This window comes from Rhinopithecus roxellana, chromosome 16, assembly GCF_007565055.1.
Source record: "Rhinopithecus roxellana isolate Shanxi Qingling chromosome 16, ASM756505v1, whole genome shotgun sequence".
Classification (NCBI taxonomy): Eukaryota; Metazoa; Chordata; class Mammalia; order Primates; family Cercopithecidae; genus Rhinopithecus; species Rhinopithecus roxellana.
Window position 1 is genome coordinate 88,765,315 of NC_044564.1, and position 9,413 is coordinate 88,774,727.

A 9,413-nucleotide genomic window follows, 5' to 3' on the forward strand; every position below is an offset into this window, starting at 1 on the left:
CCTGGAGGCACATGGGTGGACAGGAGCTGTCCATGTGCAAGGACTCTGGGGAGCAGCGGGCAGTGCTGGAGGAACTTCAGGTCTGGGTTCTGGCTGTGTCTGACTCTCCCTTCTCTGTGCCTCAGTTTCCTGCTGGGGAACTGGAGAGCTGGGGGCCTCTGTCCCCACACCCCTGCTGCTCTGCTCCACACCCAGAGGCCGGTGCTGTTTCTGCCAAGGCGCTCGGCTATCCTGGGCTCATAGTCCTCTGGGTTCCCAAATTGCATCAGCACCACCAGGACTCCGCCAGCAGGAAGGGGGTGGACCACAGAGACTTGGCCAGGCCAAGCCATGACCGTATCATTTTGTCTTAACACATAGCCACACCCAGTGCATGGACCCTGCATCTGTCCCCTGGGAGAATAGACTTCAATAGAGAGATAGCAGTTCTCCACAGGCCTTAGGATGGCACTTGATTAATCTCTGTGTTTGAGAGACTTGGACTAGACTGGGACAACCACGATGGCCCCTATGTATTGCCCTGGCCCGTGCGGGAGCCTGGGGTAGAGATCGATGGTGTCTTATGCCTCCAGGTCCCCATCCCTGAGCCCCGAGCCGTGTGCCATACACCTGGTGGGTGCCAATGAGAGGCCTTTAGGAGCTTCTAATCCCCCCCCCCAGTGCAGGGATTTCCCCCACATGCCACCCAGATGTGCCCACCCAGTCCCAGCAGCCTCTCAAGGAGCCCAACAAGGGCAGAGCCCAGGTGGGAGGATGGAGGGGCATGACCTGACTACTCCTGTCAGCTCAGGGACACACAGCATCCCCACCAGCCCTTCCTCTTCCCCCTCTAAGCCACCTTTTCATCACCAGCGCTGTGTCCCGCTGAGGTCTGGGGAGGGGAGGCCAGGGATGCTGCTCAGCACCCTGCAGTGCACAGGATCACCCCCACCCGGGAGAACTTCAGGTCTGGGTTCCGGCTGTGTCTGACTCTCAGTACAAGCTCTCACATCACCTTCCTCTGCCCTCACCACCTCCAGTGGCTGTCCGCAGCAGTGGTCCTCCTGGATAGGACTCTGACCATATCCCCACTGAAGGGCCACGTGGAGACCCCTGGGCACCCAAGCCCAGCATTGAGGTCGATGGTCAATCTCAGGTCCCACACTCTGACTGCTATTGCTGCAACCTTAGAAACGCAGCAAACCAAGAGCCTGTACCTGATGTCCGGCCTGTGATAGCTGAGATGGGAAGCTGTGGTGGGCAGTGATGGGCTTGGGCATACTGACAGTGTCAGACCCACACACCAACCTCTGTGACCCAGAGCAATCTGAGCCCCAGCTTCCCCCTCTGCCCCTGGTGACCAAGTGACAGAGGGCCCCCGTGCACAGCAAGTGGCAGGGGGTGACAGGCAGAGGCCAGCCAACGGAACGCCACCTGTGCACCCGCGTTGTATCAGAGATCTGTAAATGAGCAGTAAGAAAGAACTACAAAGGTCAGTATTAAAATTTCACTCGCCGTTGATGACCCGGATGGCATCTTTGCTGAACCAAATGCTGGAAGGACATTGCCTCTGTTCCTGTGCTAGTCACAGTGCAATGGCTTCAGATCCAGGGCACTTTTAACCTGAATCAGCATTATCAACATCTTCTCCATCATTTTCTTCCATTCAGACCATAGGTTTGTCAACGAAGGCTCTCAGGTCGAATCCAGTCTATGGCCTGTGAGACAAGAACGGTGTTAACATTTGCAAAGCGCCTTAGCAGAAGAAGAAAGAAGATGGAGGAGGAAGAGGGAGGCGAGGGGGTGACAGCAGGTGCAACAGTCACCGTAAGCAGCCAGCAAAGCCTAGAATATGACCTCTTGTGGCAAAGTTTGCAGACCCTTCATCTAGACAACCTGTCAAACAATAAATTGATCCTTGATTTGTAGCATTTACAGCTCTCCATGACATTTGTGGCCGGTTTCAAACTACTAACATGCAGTCACTGAGCACGGTATTGCGAAGAGAGGCCGGGAGCAGCTGTCACGCCGTACCTCCCATGCAGGTGCACACGCAACAGGACTTGCAGAGCACGGATAACAGCAGCACAGCCACCCTTTGTTCCAAAAGAGCTTATAATTCATTTAATTGTACATTTGTATAATTGACTTTTCATAACGACTGTATTAACACCTGTCTCACACATCCCTGCAGTGCCACAGCCAGCCGATAGCAGACTCCTCCGCTGATATGGACAGCTCCAGGTGCAGGTGAGAGTCACAGGAGGCAGCTCTGTGGCACCAGCCACATTTCATCATTGGAGAAACTTCCACTGGCTAGTGCTGCTCCAGCCTTTCTTAAGGCCTTGTTTAAATGTTCTGTCCTATTGTAAACTGGGCCACACCTTGACAGAGAAGCTTGTATGTCTGAACTTGGAACATTAATAGGGGAGAGGCCTGGAGGACCAGGAGGGTGGTGGCAGTAAGAACTGGTATGAGACCCCAGCATGAGAAAGGGCACTCAGCACATGGCAGGCTTACAAACCAGATGCTTCTGCTGCATGAGAATGTCCCTGAATGGCAAGCACTGCAGCATCCAGGTATAACTGTTTAGCCCTTGTCACAGTGCTCAATAAAGATGCGTTAAACAGACGGGGCGCAGTGGCTCACGCCTGGAATCCCAGCACTTTGAGAGGCCAAGGCAGGCGAATCACTTGAGGTCAGGAGTTCAAGACGAGCCTGGACACCATGGTGCAACCCCAGCTCTACTAAAAATACAAAACTTAGCAGGGTGTGGTGGCGCACACCTGCAATCCCAGCTACTCGGGAGGCTGAGGCACAAGAATCGCTTGAACTGGGAGGCAGAGGTTTCAGGGAGCCAAGATCACACCACTACATTCTGCCTGGGCAGCAGAGTGAGACTCTGTCTCAAAAAAAACAAAAGATGTGTTAAACAAATTAATATTCACATAAACACAGTTACGCTCCACCTGGAGCTCAGGTTCAAATCCTGGCCCCACTGCTTGAGCAACTGTTCTGGACACCTGCTGGCACCTCTCCTTCGGGTGCAGCCACCAATTTTCATTGAGAATGCCCCAGCCTCAGTCTATGTGGTTTACAAGGGGCTACCCAGACCCTGGGATGTCCAAGTCTGTTTCAGCGGCCCAGCACTGCCCTGCCTGCCACTGTGACTGTTACAGCAGTGACCACAAGCTCCAGCCAGAGCTCCTCCTAGGCCTTTTCTTGGGCTCTTGGAAAAAGGCTTTCACTTAACGCTGCTGACAGGCTGGGGGGGCTCCTACCAGGCCTGGGCCACCACAGGGGAGGGGGCAGTGCCCAACTGAAGCACCTGTTCCCTTCCTTGAGCTGCCTGAGCTCCTGGGGTCTTCAGTTATGCAAGCCAAGAAGTCCCCTTCTACGTTACAACCAGTTGGGGTTGGTTTCTGTCACTGGTAACCAACAGGGTCTGGGTTAACATGGCAGGTCATTTAATTTCGACTTCCCCATCTGTAAATCGGAGGCCACCCCAACTTCTCCAAGACTGGCCATGAGGACAAACCCTGCCATCCTGGATCTCTGACAAGAAAGTGGGCCCCAGAAGTCCAGGGTCAGAGGCTAGGGAACCAGGCAGCCCAACAAAAGCCTGGCCAGATGCCGGGCAGGACGGCTGAGCAGGAGCAGGTGGTGGAGAGCCGCTGGAGCAGAGGGAGGAAGAGCGGCATGGAAGGAATCCAGACTGTGGCCTTCCATGTTCAATTACTGACACGGAGTCTGGCCCCGGCCTTCTAGGAGACTGGAGAAGGGTCACACGGGGCCACTTACCTCATGGTGGAGTAGAGGGGAGGGCAGGGTGAGTTGCAGCTGAGGACATGGGGCAGACTCCAGGCGAGGCCGACACCTGAGCTGGTGGTCTAGCGCACTCATTCAGCACACTCCCAGATGTGGCCCACCCTTTGTGCCTGCCCTCCCTGCCCCACCATTTGCCTGAAAGCCTCCTAGGGCTCACACAGTCACAGCCGAGCCCCAGGCACTTCAGGCCTTCCCCATGGCTGCCCCTTACTCCTGCGAGCATGCCTCCTGCAACTCTAGCTCTCTGGGCCTCCCTGCCAGGTGACCTCCTGCTTCACCTTCAAGGCCCAGATGTAGTGTCTCCTCCTCCACGAAGCCTTCCTTGACCTCCCGCTGAAATCAGGCTCCTCACCACAGAACTTGTCATGAATGTCCCATGGGTCCTTTCCCCAGGAAGGGCACAGGCTGCACCACACCAAAGCCAGCCCCCAGGCCTCATCCCACCAGCAGAGGGTGGGCATTAAGAGGGCAAAAAGGCAGGGTCTGCTTTCTCTGACCGCTGCCTGAGAGCTCCCCTGAGGAAGGCCAATACACAGAGGCATTTCTTTCATAAAAAAAAATGAACAGAAGAAAGAACGAACAAACACCGGAAAAGAGGCGTTCTTGGAAGTAGCTTGCGTGCTGGACCCAGCTGGGCGGGCAGCTTTTCCCTCTTCTGATTTTCCTATCCCGCTCCATCTTGGTCAGATACCCAATACTTCCTTTTGGAGAACATATACATTTGTTTGACTTGGAATATTGAATTTGGAGGCCGTTCAGCAATTTCAAATTTCAGGAGTGGGGCAGTGGGGAGACACTGTAAATTAAAAAATTATTTCCTCTTCGGTTTCTACTCAAGACTGTATATTTTTTGATGGCAAAATTAGGGATTAACTATAAACATCTGTTTGTTCGATACTGATATGGTTGTGAGAACAATTACCAAAACCATTGGTGTAGGGGGAGGGTTTGGACGCTGCAAGTCCACAGTGGAAAGCTCTCGGTCTCCTACTAGGGCTCTGGAAGAGCGGGACGGGGCAGAGGGGACAGGGAGTAGGAGGGAGAGATTCAGGAGAAAGCAACAGGGACAGTCCCTCCGACCATCACCCTAGCGCTGGGCAAGTGTCTCTCTCTCGGCCCCGGCCCTGCCCTTTCTGCTCAGTCCTTGTCACCCGAAGCCTTACTCCTTCAGCAGCCTCCCACAGGTCCTTCCTGACCACCTGCTCTTCGTCAGGCACTGTACTAGACTCAGGATACAGCCGTAGACAAGACAAGATGAAAGCGTGACTGCTCACACGGCCACCACACTGTGTGTGAAGGAACAGCCACCAGGCCACTCAGGTCATGACTCTGTTCATGACAGTAATGACAGGCAGGTGCCCCAACAGAGACACAGGGACAGCCATGTCCATAAACGACAGGCCCTGATGGGTCTGGGTTTGAGAAAGGCTCTAGAGAGAATGATCTTCAAGTAGAGTGTGGAAGGATAAAGAGGAATTAACTGCTGGGCGCAGTGGCTCACACCTGTAATCCCAGCACTTGGGGAGGCCAAAGCAGGTGAATCACTTGAGTCCAGGAGTTCAAGACCAGCCTGGGCAATATGGTGAAACCCCATCTCTACTAAAAATACAAAAATTTGCCGGGCATTAGGGTGTACGACTGTAGTCCTAGCTACTAAAGGGGCTGAGGTAGGAGGATCACTTGAACCCAGGAGTTTGAAGCTACAGTGAGCCATGATTGTGCCACTGTATCGCAGCCTGGGCAACAGAGCAAGACCCTTTCTGAAAAAAAAAAAAAAAGAGTAGTTAACTAAGCAAGGGAAGTGGGGAGAGCCTTCCAGGCAGATGGAGTGGCCTGTGCAAAGGCCCTGGGGCAGGAGAGTGTGTCTGCTTGGGGCTGAGTACAGAGAGCCTGTGGTGTGGAGGATGTGGCTGAGATTCAAAGCCCCTGGGAGCCCTTGAAGGATTTTTTTGTTTTGTTTTGTTTTTTATATTACTTTAAGTTCTGGGATACATGGTGCAGAATGCGCAGGTTTGTTACATAGGTATACATGTGCCATGGTGGTTTGCTGCACCCATCGACTTGTCATCTTGGTTTTAAGCCCCGCACGCATTAGGTATTTGTCCTAATGCTCTCCCTCCCCTAGCCCCCAACCGCAACAGGCCCCAGTGTGTGATGTGGACACAGGCCCTCTCTGTGTCCATGTGTTCTCGTTGTTCAACTCCCACTTAGGAGTGAGAACATGCAATGTCTGGTTTTCTCTTCCTGTGTTACTTTGCTGAGAATGATGGTTTATAGCTTCATCCATGTCCCCGCAAAGGACATGAACTCATTCTTTTTTATGGCTGCATAGTATTCCATGGTGTATATGTGCCTCATTTTCCTTATCCAGTTTATCATTGATGGGCATTTGGGTTGGTTCCAAGTCTTTGCTATTGTAAATAGTGCTAGAATAAACATGTGTGTGCATGTGTCTTTATAGTAGAATGATTTATAATCCTTTGGGTATATACCCAATAATGGGATTGCTGGATCAAATAGAATACCCTTGAAGGTTTTTAAGACTGATCAGTGCACAAGGTCAGATCTGTGCTTCAGGGAGATTCTGCCGATAGCAACTGAAGGAGAAAAGCAGAGCCATGGGGAGACCCACGGGGAGGCGGCAAGCTCCATAGACATGACAGGACTCAGAGAAGTCAGAGGGACAGACAATGATCTATTGAGACTCAGGGTGGTGATGCCATTTGCTACAGTAGGGAGCTGGGGAGCAGGAGTTCAGGGGAAGGTGTGGAGTCTGGCTTCAGACATGGTGAGTTTGAGGGACTCGTAAGACATCTGGGGGACCTCAAGGAAGAAACTGGCTCTAGGGGCTAAAATCATGGCGAGGCCTGGGTCAGGAGTCCACATTTGGGAGTTACTGGCATGGGGGTGGTTTACAGTGAGAGCAGCAGGGCAGAAGGCTGACCCCTAGGGACCCCTGGCCTGAAGGCTCAAGAAGGTCCTAAAAGGAAAACAGAGGACGTTGGACAAGCAGGGGTTGGGAATCTGGGAGCTGCATTTCAGGAGGAGAGGGAGGCCACTTGTTGTGGATAGTCAAGAGGTGACAGCCACCGTCTGGATAAGATATCAGGTGTGTTCACTTGTTAACTCCTCACTACAACCCTGGGGGGTAGTTGTACCACTGGCCTCGTCTTACAGGGAGGGAAACTGAAGCACATAGAGGTGAAAGAACCTGCCTTATGTTTGAGAGCTTGGAAGCAGCAGCAACAGGATCTGAACCAGGTGGTGTAGAGCCAGAGCCTGTGCTGACCACGGCTGCATACTGCCTCTGGGTACTGCAAGCTCTGGGTCTGCTGACATGAAGGTCACTGGTGGCTGGATCGACCAGCTCAGGCTGCCATCACGAAGCACCATGGACTGGTGGCTTCAACGACCACATTCGTTTCCTCACCATTCTGGAGGCTGGAAGTCAGGTCCAGGTGTCGGCAGGGTTGGTTTCCCTCAGGGTTGGTTTCTCCTGGGGCCTCTCCTTGGCTTGCAGGTGGCGTCTTCTCCTTGTACCTTCACATGGTCATCCCTGTGTGTGGGCCTGTGTCCTCATCTCCTCTTACCTGGACAGCAGTATTGAATCAGGGCCCACCCTAAGGGCTTCATTTTACCTGAATCATCTCTTTAAAGACCCCATCTCCAAATGTAGTCACGTTCTGAGGTACTGGGGGTTCAAGCTTGAATCTTGGGGACATAATTCAGCCCATCACAGTGACTTAGTGAGAGCAATGTTGGCGGAGAAAGCCAGATGTAGGGTGCAGAGGGTGTGAGAGTAAGAGGACCTGAGACAGCTGGGGAGGGCAACTCCTTAAGAAACTTAGCTGTGAATGACGTGTGCTGGTTCTCTATGTCTGGGTAACAAATCATGCCAAAACGTAGTAGCTTAAAATAACAATTTATTTTTCTGGTGACTCCTACTTGGGTTTTGCTGGGGCTCTGGGGTGGCTGGGAGTGCTAAGATGGCCTTGTGCATATAGCTGACAGTTGGTCTGGGCCATCGGCTAGGAGTGTCTTGGTTCTCAGCCCCAGGTTCTCTCCATGTGGCTGCTTGGGCTTCCTTATGACATGGTTGCTAAGTGTCAAGACCCAGCACTCCCAAAGGACAAGTCCAGGGTGCTAGTGTGTATTAAGCCTCTGTTTGCATCATGTTTGCCCATGGACCATGCTACTCACATGGCCAAGCCCAGAGTCAGCGCGGGACGCATGGCTCATTGAGAGCCACCAAAGTCAGTATGCCACAGGGCCAAGACACAGCTGACCAGCGGAAGGGCACTCTAAGGTTGCAGCAGGATGTATTTTACAAATGGTTGTGACTTGCTCATGTTTAAGAGTTGACCAGAAAGTGGTCAATAGAGAAGGGAAAGGCTGAAGATAAGGGCAGCAGAGTGATGATTTAAAACATGTAGAGCTATGCTTTACTGAGCATTTACTGCATGCCATGCTCAATTCTAAGAGCTGGCAACAGCCCAGCAATGCAGTTCCCATCTGCACCCTCATTTCACAGATAGGGCTCAGTGCTCTGGGACTGAGCTGTGTGCACAGAGAGAGTCAAGAGGTCTCCTGTTAAGCCTAACCTCAAAGTCCTCGTCCCTAACCACACACTTGAATGCTGTGGAGGAGTGAAGTAACGCTCACTGGGTGTGATGGACTGGTTTGTGTACCCCGAAATTTGTATGTTGAAGTCCTAACCCCCAGGATCTCAGAGTATGACCTTATTTGGAAATAGAGCTATCCTGTAGAAGTAATTAGTTAAGATGATGTCATACTGATGTAGGGTGGGCACTAATCCAATATGACTAGTGTCCTTAGAAAAAGGGGAAACTGCCAGGTGCGGTGGCTCATGCTTGTAATCCCAGCACTTTGGAAGGCCGAGGTGGGCAGATCACCTGAGGTCAGGAGTTTGAACAAGCCTGGCCAACATGATTAAACCCAGTCTCGGCCGGACGCGGTGGCTCAAGCCTGTAATCCCAGCACTTTGGGAGGCCGAGACGGGCGGATCACGAGGTCAGGAGATCGAGACCATCCGGGCTAACACGGTGAAACCCCGTCTCTACTAAAAAATACAAAAAACTAGCCAGGCGAGGTGGCGGGCGCCTGTAGTCCCAGCTACTCGGGAGGCTGAGGCAGGAGAATGGCGTAAACCCAGGAGGCGGAGCTTGCAGTGAGCTGAGATCCGGCCACTGCACTCCAACCTGGGCGACAGAGCGAGACTCCGTCTCAAAAATAAAAAATAAATAAAAAATAAAAAATAAATAAATAAACCCAGTCTCTACTCAAAATACAAAAAAATTGGCTGGGCGTGGTAGCAGGCACCTGTAATCCCATCTACTCAGGAGGTTGAGGCAGGAGAATCACTTGAACCCAGGAGGCAGAGGTTGCAGTGAGCTGAGATCATGCCACTGCACTCCAGCCTGGGCAGTAAGAGCGAAACTCCATCTCGGAAAAAAAAAAAAAAATAGAAAAAAATAAAGGGGAAATTTAGACACAGAGACAAGCACACTGGAGATTCCTTCCTAAAGATAAAGGCAGAGGCTGGGGGTGATGCTTCTACAAGCCAAGGAAAACTAGTGATTGCTGCA